Consider the following 8,001-nt stretch of genomic DNA (forward strand, 5'->3'; position numbering starts at 1 on the left):
TCCATCCATGCATCCATCCAGCCAGCCAGCCATCCATCCATCCATCCATCAATCCATCCATCCATCCATCCATCCATCCATCCATCCATCCATCCACTTGCAGCTTGTGTTCTTTATACCTTCTATTTTTAGTTTCCTAATTTGTTTGTAAAAATCTTGGTCTGTAGTTGAAAAAGAGGTCACATTTCTGAAGAACTGATAAAGACTCCAACCTTGACCTTTAAAATCTTGTAAAAACCCTGTATCATTACTTTTTCAAGTTGCTGCAGGGAATCGGCTTGACATTTGCTCTAATGCTGAAGATGATTAGTATAAAGAAATGCTTACATTCCCACCTGATTATTGCATTTTTTTCCCTTATGATTTCTCTGGAGAGAAACGGCCAAGCTGTAGATTTACAAACATGGGCCGTCAGCGTTTCTCACTAATGATAATGAGATGAGCCCGTTGATTAATAGCTCAAATCTCACCACCATTGTTTGACAGCTCACTTTTGGAAATTGCTTTTCCCCCCAAACCTGGCATAATGTGCTAGTAAGCAATTAGGAAGTGAGGATTCACCTCTGTTAGGGAATTGCATCCATAAGGACGTTTCATACCTCGTGCTCCACAAAAAAAGCGAAGCCTATTTCAAACGTTTAATCAAATTTATTATGAGGGGAGATGTAGATCTGTGTTAAACACTTGTTCTGAGAGCACATCTGTGCGTTTTGTCTGTGAGGGACAGACCGAGCTGTGAAATCCACCATCCGCAGCTCTTTCACACTCACATTTTTGACATCTTTGTTTTGCGTCTGCTTCAGGCTGACAGATTTGTGGTGCAGAAAATGCTGGTTCCCCATCAATACGACGAGTGTAGCTGAATGGCTCGACTGTAATACAGTAGAATATGAGAGAAGAAATTAGGCTGAGCTATTTTAGATCAGATCATTGTATAGAAGACTGAATCATTTGTATCTAAGAACCTATTCTGAATGAGGGAGGTTAAATATCTGTGTCTGTGTGTACCATCAAAGGCCTGTCTATTAACTGACTTCAGCTCTCAATCCCGCCTGGCAACAAAGAAGTAACATGTTTGCTCCCCCAGATGGTGGTCTCGTCTGTGACTCAGACGAAAAATCTTCTCTGGCAGAACTGACATCTAATCCTCTTACCGAATCAGCAATGATACATGAAGATACAATCCTAATCGCCGTTCAGGAAAAAAAAAACTGGCAAAACAAACATCATCCAAAATTTGTTCTGTGTCCACAAATGCCTGTTCAGCTCACTGGAAGCAGTAGTTATAGAGGGGAGGCTAGGGATGACATTATGTCTCCGCCAACAATGGTTTGTTTGACTTTGAAAGAATGAAGACAGTCGTTTAGAAAGAAATAAAACTCTACCTGCATAAGGTACATCCTGCACCTTATTCTCTAAGTGGAGTCTTACAGCAACCATCACATGTATTGACACCATTTTAAAGGTGTAAAAAAAAAGCATTGATTTAATTAATTTAAACAATGCCATTGTCTTTATGACTAATACAATATTGTGTTCTAACTACTCAGGATTTGTAACAAGGCAAAAGGTCAGAGGAGCAATTGTGATCGTCCTCAGCTGTTTTTACTGTCAGGTCTTTGAGTTGCTTAAATATTGCTGTCAAAAATAAGTGCTCCAGCTTCTCCTCTTATCTCAAAGGAAAGGAATTTAGTCTGTCCCATAGGACCGGAGAGATTGGGGGCTGGGGTTGAGCTACAATGGACAAGTCTCATGACCTCCAGACAAAGTCTCCTGGCTCCACAGAGCTACTACGAAAAGGGATCATGTTTTTACAACCACATAAATGTGCTATAAAAGTGTTTTTCCATGCATTGCATGCAGGTCATGTCTTCTTCTATATTCAACTGGAAGTGCTCCTCCACATAGGAAAGATATGGCATTGATATTAGCCTTACCTTGCATGTTATGGATTTAAACTGAGAGCAGGATGTGGTTTTAACAAAGAGCAAAACTAAACACTTTTCCATCATCACTCTGAAGGACTTTAAACAAGTTCAACATGTTATCCTCAGATCAAACTAATGGGAAAAAGATGGAGAAGATTAGGTCTTTGAAACAAACATGCGATGCACATAACAGGGCAGTGATTGCATGTTTTGCTTTGTGGCCATTAGATGTGTGGGGATAAACTAAAAAAATAAGCTAGGTATGCAATATAGTGTAATATTATTATGAGACATACAAACAGAAAAAGACAGACTGCTGTTACATAACTAGAATTTGCTCATTTTACATTTTTAAATGCCGTAGACTGTTTTTTAAAATATTTTTATCACATGGCTTACTTTGGGAAAATAATATAGAAGCCACATTTCAGTGGCATTCAACTTACTGATAGCTACTATGCTTGTGAAATATAAATGTCCATTTGTGACCTTTACGTTAAAGTGGCATCAGACATGTCAATGCGGATTTTCTAAAGTAAAGCTGGATTTCTCACTTTAATGTAAAGACGGCAGTGCCGCTAAACCAAAAACCAGAGAACCTGCGTCACAAAATGCTGCCGCTTAATCCTTTCATATCCTAAACCAGAGGGGTTTTTTTTTTCCTACTAGATCCATTTGTCCACAAAAGTAAAAATCATGGCTGCTTTCTCTCTTGTTCTATTTTAGTGTAAACATTTTTCCGCATATATTGTTTAAACAAGGCTTTTATCAATTGTCTGGCACTTTGCAGGTCAAGGTCCAAACCTCTGTGACTCTATGCTGTGACATGAGCTCTGACTGTAGGAATGGATTAGCCCGTCTCTCACTCACCAGCTTATCATTGGAGTGACAGCACTGACTTGTGTCCCAGGTCCCGTTGTCACACTGTCGTGTTGTATTCAGATAAGACCCAGCTGCCAAAGGAGCCGTTTGTCAACATCAGCTGCTCTCCAAGATTCTCTCTTTTAACTTTTTTTTTTAGTAAAACAAGATTTTATGTTGGCTATGACTACATTAAGTTGTTTTTAAATCTGTGAAGTGAACAATCACCATTTTAGGTGAAAAAATATTATGTTCCGATATTTTATATATGCTTTTATGTCATATATAAAAAACATATTTTACTATTAGTTTGGTCTAAAATGATTTATGAAAATAAAACCCTGAAGTTACCACAATGACAAAGAATCAGCTAATGCTGTGATTCAGGGCGATCAAAGAGGGTCTACAGCTACCTGTGCACAGTGTAACAATGGGAAGATGTTGATGTGAAGTCACCCTATAAGCAAGAAGCCCCCGAATGCCCCACTGCTCATCATCATTATCATCATCCTTCTCACTGTTGAAAAAAACCAACATGCTGTGGAGGTTTCAGTTTGCAGAAGACATTTCTTACGGCTTTAAAGGGCAGTAGTGTGGCATTTTGTGCAGTGGCAGCAGGTGATTTGTCAGACAACCCTCAGAAACTGAATTTGGGCTGCAGTACACTGTAAGAGATTGTGGCTCAAGCATAATGTTATGAGGATGTCCTCGCACTATAGTGTCAATCATGCTAATTGCATAGCAGAAATTCTGGATCCATTTGATTTTATTTAATATTTCGGAAGGTCATGTTGGTTTATCATAAGAAATGCCCTTAAAAAGAGTCTATTAACATGACAGTAACCCCCTGCCTCCCAATAACGAGGCAAAAATGCTTAAATACAGAGTAATTCTGTTATATAGTTTAGTAATGTAAAAATCTCATCAAAGGATTCACAACTTGGTCCTTTCCAAGGAACAAACATATGAAGCCATTCTCATAAAAAAAAAAAGATGTAGGTTTAGTACATAAATATTAGTTTGGTGAATTACTTGAAAATTTTATCTTTTAACGTTTTTCAGTTGAAACGGTACATGCTGGAGATTTTTTACAGAAAATACAGAAACAGCTGTTTTTTCACAGCATTACGTTCCCACTTTCTGCAGACTGATTAGAAATATGATAAATTTTATGCTTAGTGTAGTGTTTTTAGGACATTTTAGTAAATGGAAATAAAGTTATTTTAAAATCATAGAGCCTGGTTGGCTTTTTCAAACACACTTGCTAATTTGGACACGCTATACGTCTACAGCCTCTTCAGCGCCACTGCTGCAGGCCTCCAGTCTTTCTTTAACAGTTGTCTAAACAATTATTTCCTTCAAGTAGATTTATACTGAGAGAGAGAGAGAGAGAGAGAGAGGGAGGGGGGTTCCTCATATAAGCTTTATTTAAAACAAGCACATAAGTTCAACAGAAGCTTTTAGGCTCTCTATGGTGCTGATAGACAGTTAAAGTTTCTCACGAGAACAGAAATTCATCCTTTCACTCTAAATATCCTGATGCAGAAAGCAACATAATCTGGAGCCTTAGCTGTAGACAAGCTGTTACCAAGGCTTAGCCTTTAGCAGGGAGTAATGATGCGTGGCTACCAAGCATGACCACACACACTCAGTTAATCAAGGTAATGAGAGGATAAGCAGCTCTGTTTAAAAACAATTGACCAACAGTCTGGGCAATTAAACACTTTTGTTAACATCCGGAAAATAAAACTGACCAGAGGACCTCAGGTCACAGAGTGGAAGTAGCTGCTGATCCATTAAGAAATCACTTGTTTTTCTTACAAGTGCACCAAAAATACATTAAAGGTTTTTTACTCGGCGTGCTTCGATGGCGCAGTGGTTAGTGTGCATGACCCATTTAAGGTGGCCTTAGTCCATGGGCCGACCCAGGTTAGAATCCGGCCGGTTGTCCTTTGCCACAGGTCTCTCCCCCTCTCTCATACCCCCATTCCTGTCAGCCTACTGTCAAAAAACAAGCCACTAGTGCCATAAAAAATAAATAAATAAAATATACTCTTTATAATCTGAAAAACATTCAACAAACATATTGTTGTGGCAGTGGGTCAAATCTATAGTTGGGGTAATGAATTAACCATTTAAAGCCCGATCCAAGAATAAAACAAAACAGAAAATAACTTTTTTTTTTGGTTTGAAGTCCTTATTTGGCCTTTTAACAAAATATGTAAAAAGAAAAAACAGAAATACATTTTTGATATTAATAATTTATTACTATGCGATAAGTCAAGATTAGTTTTTGTGTAGTCTTCTGCCCTCTGTTATCTGGTATATCTGATTGTGTACAATAGGATTTTGAGCAAAGTTTTTACCATTAAATTATGCAAAAGGTGTCAGACGCAAATCATTTCAGAAACCGTATGTATCAAATATGATACATTTGGCACTACAGGGTTAAGGGATCCTAGTTTAAAATTAGGCCGATAGTTTAAAGTTAAGCTCCCTTCACCTTTCGGACATGTTGTTCTCAAAGACAGGATGTTGCTGTGAGAAAAACTTCCCTTCACATTAGCAAATGTTTATTAATTTTATCTGCCTATGCACCAAACACTGGCACTAATGCAATACAATACAATACTATATTGAACACTTATATGGAAAGCTGCTACAAGAGGTAAGATCATAACAGCAGCCAAAACTTGACGTTGAAATTTTGGATGACATGTTTGAATAAGACTGTAGATTTAATTGAACCAAACCTGTCAGTTTGATTCTAAATACGACTGTACACATCTGTAATAAGTCCTTTAAAGGTTCTGAATTGCTGTAAGGCTGAGGCATTGTCAGAGATGAATATTGATGGCATAGATGGATAGAAAAAGTCTTAATAGGCATCACACTATGACCATTTAGAGGTTAACTAATTATATAATGATATGTGAGCTGCTAATATGTTGGTGTCAGGGGTTTTGGTCACATTAAGGCTCTAGTTGACGCAATGTTTCCACAGGCTAAAGCTGCTGCTGCTGCAATGAAATGGAAAGCACACACACCATTGGACAATATTTTTATCCCTATGTACTCATTCACTACATATATAAAATTTTAAGATGAAGAGGAAATGTTCATTTTTAACCCAAAGAGCCTGAAATACATATTATATCTCCCTGTATTGCATCCTATAGCTCCAGTGGGAGGTCATCTATAAACAGCCCAGCCACCCACGGTCTAGTAGTTTGATGAAAGGGTCCCCCTGAGTGGGATTACTCACCGACTTTTCAATCAGAGCATCCTCCTCAAGCACCTCTGTTTGTACATGTATGACCACAGCAAAGTATACAGGGCTCTCCATCCTACAGTACATCCTGGAAAATGGAGTGAGTAGGGGTGAGGGCTGTGTAATCATCTGGCTCATACTTGAGATACTGACAGAGAGCGAGCAGAGTGTCCAGGCTGTTTAACCTCAACCAACCACCCAGTAAACCCACCTTCCTTTCAAACATACACTCCACGGCTCTGCCCAGGCCAAAAGATTAATGTTGCATGAAATGGCATCACAGGCCTTGTCTTTTGAGATATCCTCAGTGTTGGGTGCAGTGATAGTATGAACATGGAAGGAAAAAAAAGCTTACTCAAGAAAGACTCAAGAAAAGCTGTGTCTGGTGTAGTGGTTAACTGAGAGTTTCAACTCCTATTAAAATCCTCTCCATGTTTTATTTGTAATTAGGATGCACCCATAGGGCCCCTGTGTGTTTGTCACATGTATTTGTCCCCGTTTGACATGAATTGTTTTAGGCATACAGACACGTATGGATTAATGCATCTAGATATCTAGGCTGCCTGGCCAGCCAGGCTGATACGCCACATGCACGGTACATCAGAGTCAGCTGAAAATCCGATAACTATGGGTGAAAAACAAAAACGTCTTTTAAAAAAGATGAGCTCTGACAGCAGCCAGCTGCTGAATTGTAACATTATAAACAGCTCTTTCAGGACTTTATAAAGGACCTCAATTAAACATTTCAGCCGCAATCCTTACTGTAATGGTTACAGAAAAGTGTTGTTGCATTAAGTTCTTGCCTTTTGCGCTGTGATTAGCAGTCAGGCTTTCACCTCATATAAAGCCGGGCATATACTGTGTAATTTTTTTTTTTATGGTTTCACACAGCTACAGCTCAAGATGCATGTTCAGCCCAACACTTTAATGCGATCTACTGGTCACACTGTACGTTTAAAACCCACGTCGGACTCAGCTCCGCAGTTAGATGGCGCTACTCGGGCTCGTCTATCTGGAAGCCAAACGAGTAGAAGAGGAATATGAAGCTCAAAGGAAAACGCGCTGCCATGGCAATTTGGGCAATTTTGTGCTGAAACCTCTAAAAAGAAAATAAATTATTGAAATAATTTAATATTTTAGCTTTACAGTTAACTTTAACAAGTATTTAGAAATGAAGGCATTTCACTTTAAGCTACAGCTGTATTATTAGAGGATCACATTTTACATCTACTAGATCAGAAGTCTGTAAGTGGGCTTTCTCGCTCTCTGGATGGACACAATTATGCACTTTTACCCTGTTTTTTTCTCTGTCTTTAATAATTTTTATGTGGCCCCATTAAAAAAAACATGCCCCCACCCTGCCCACCATTTAAAGAATCTGGTCTTGAAACACCACTGACTTAGAGAAGGTAAAATCAAAACATTGAAATAGTTTTTGCAATTGCAAAAAGATTTGTTTAGAGCTGTTTTTCTTTCAAAAAGCTTGACAGACTTAGTCAAGATCTAAAGGGGAGATCTTACCATAGGTCTGTGGATTCCTTTGTTGAAACTGGTCCATTCAGAACCATATATTGAACAAGTTGTGTGTATCATGGGATGGATTCTGAGCTAATGGAGATGGATGAGTAGCATTGTGACATGATCCAAAGATGGCTGAAAGAGGATGTATCATTTAAAGTCAAAATCAACGGTTGATTGGAAAGATATGAATAAAACTACCATAAGGCAGATCCTGATAGACCAGTTGAATATCTTGACCCGTTAAAGCATTTGTGTTTTGAATAAAGAAGCGATATAGTAAGCGTGACAATGTTTTACCTTACTTTTCGTGCTCCTTAAGCAATTTTATATTCTGTCATCTTAAAAACAAAAAATTTATACTATAGACTAGGGCTGCAACAACGAATCGATAAAATCGATAAAAATCGACTTTTAAAAGCG

At 38.4% G+C, this 8,001-nt stretch overlaps 1 protein-coding gene across 5 annotated transcripts in view; it reads left to right on the plus strand.

Moving 5' to 3' along the window:
* sipa1l2 (signal-induced proliferation-associated 1 like 2) overlaps positions 1-8,001 on the plus strand; it is a 127,598-nt gene that overhangs the window by 81,239 nt on the left and 38,358 nt on the right. The gene's annotated exons all lie outside the window — the stretch shown is intronic.

This window comes from Cyprinodon variegatus, unplaced genomic scaffold (genome assembly GCF_000732505.1).
Source record: "Cyprinodon variegatus isolate N-32 unplaced genomic scaffold, C_variegatus-1.0 Scaffold195, whole genome shotgun sequence".
NCBI lineage: Eukaryota > Metazoa > Chordata > Actinopteri > Cyprinodontiformes > Cyprinodontidae > Cyprinodon > Cyprinodon variegatus.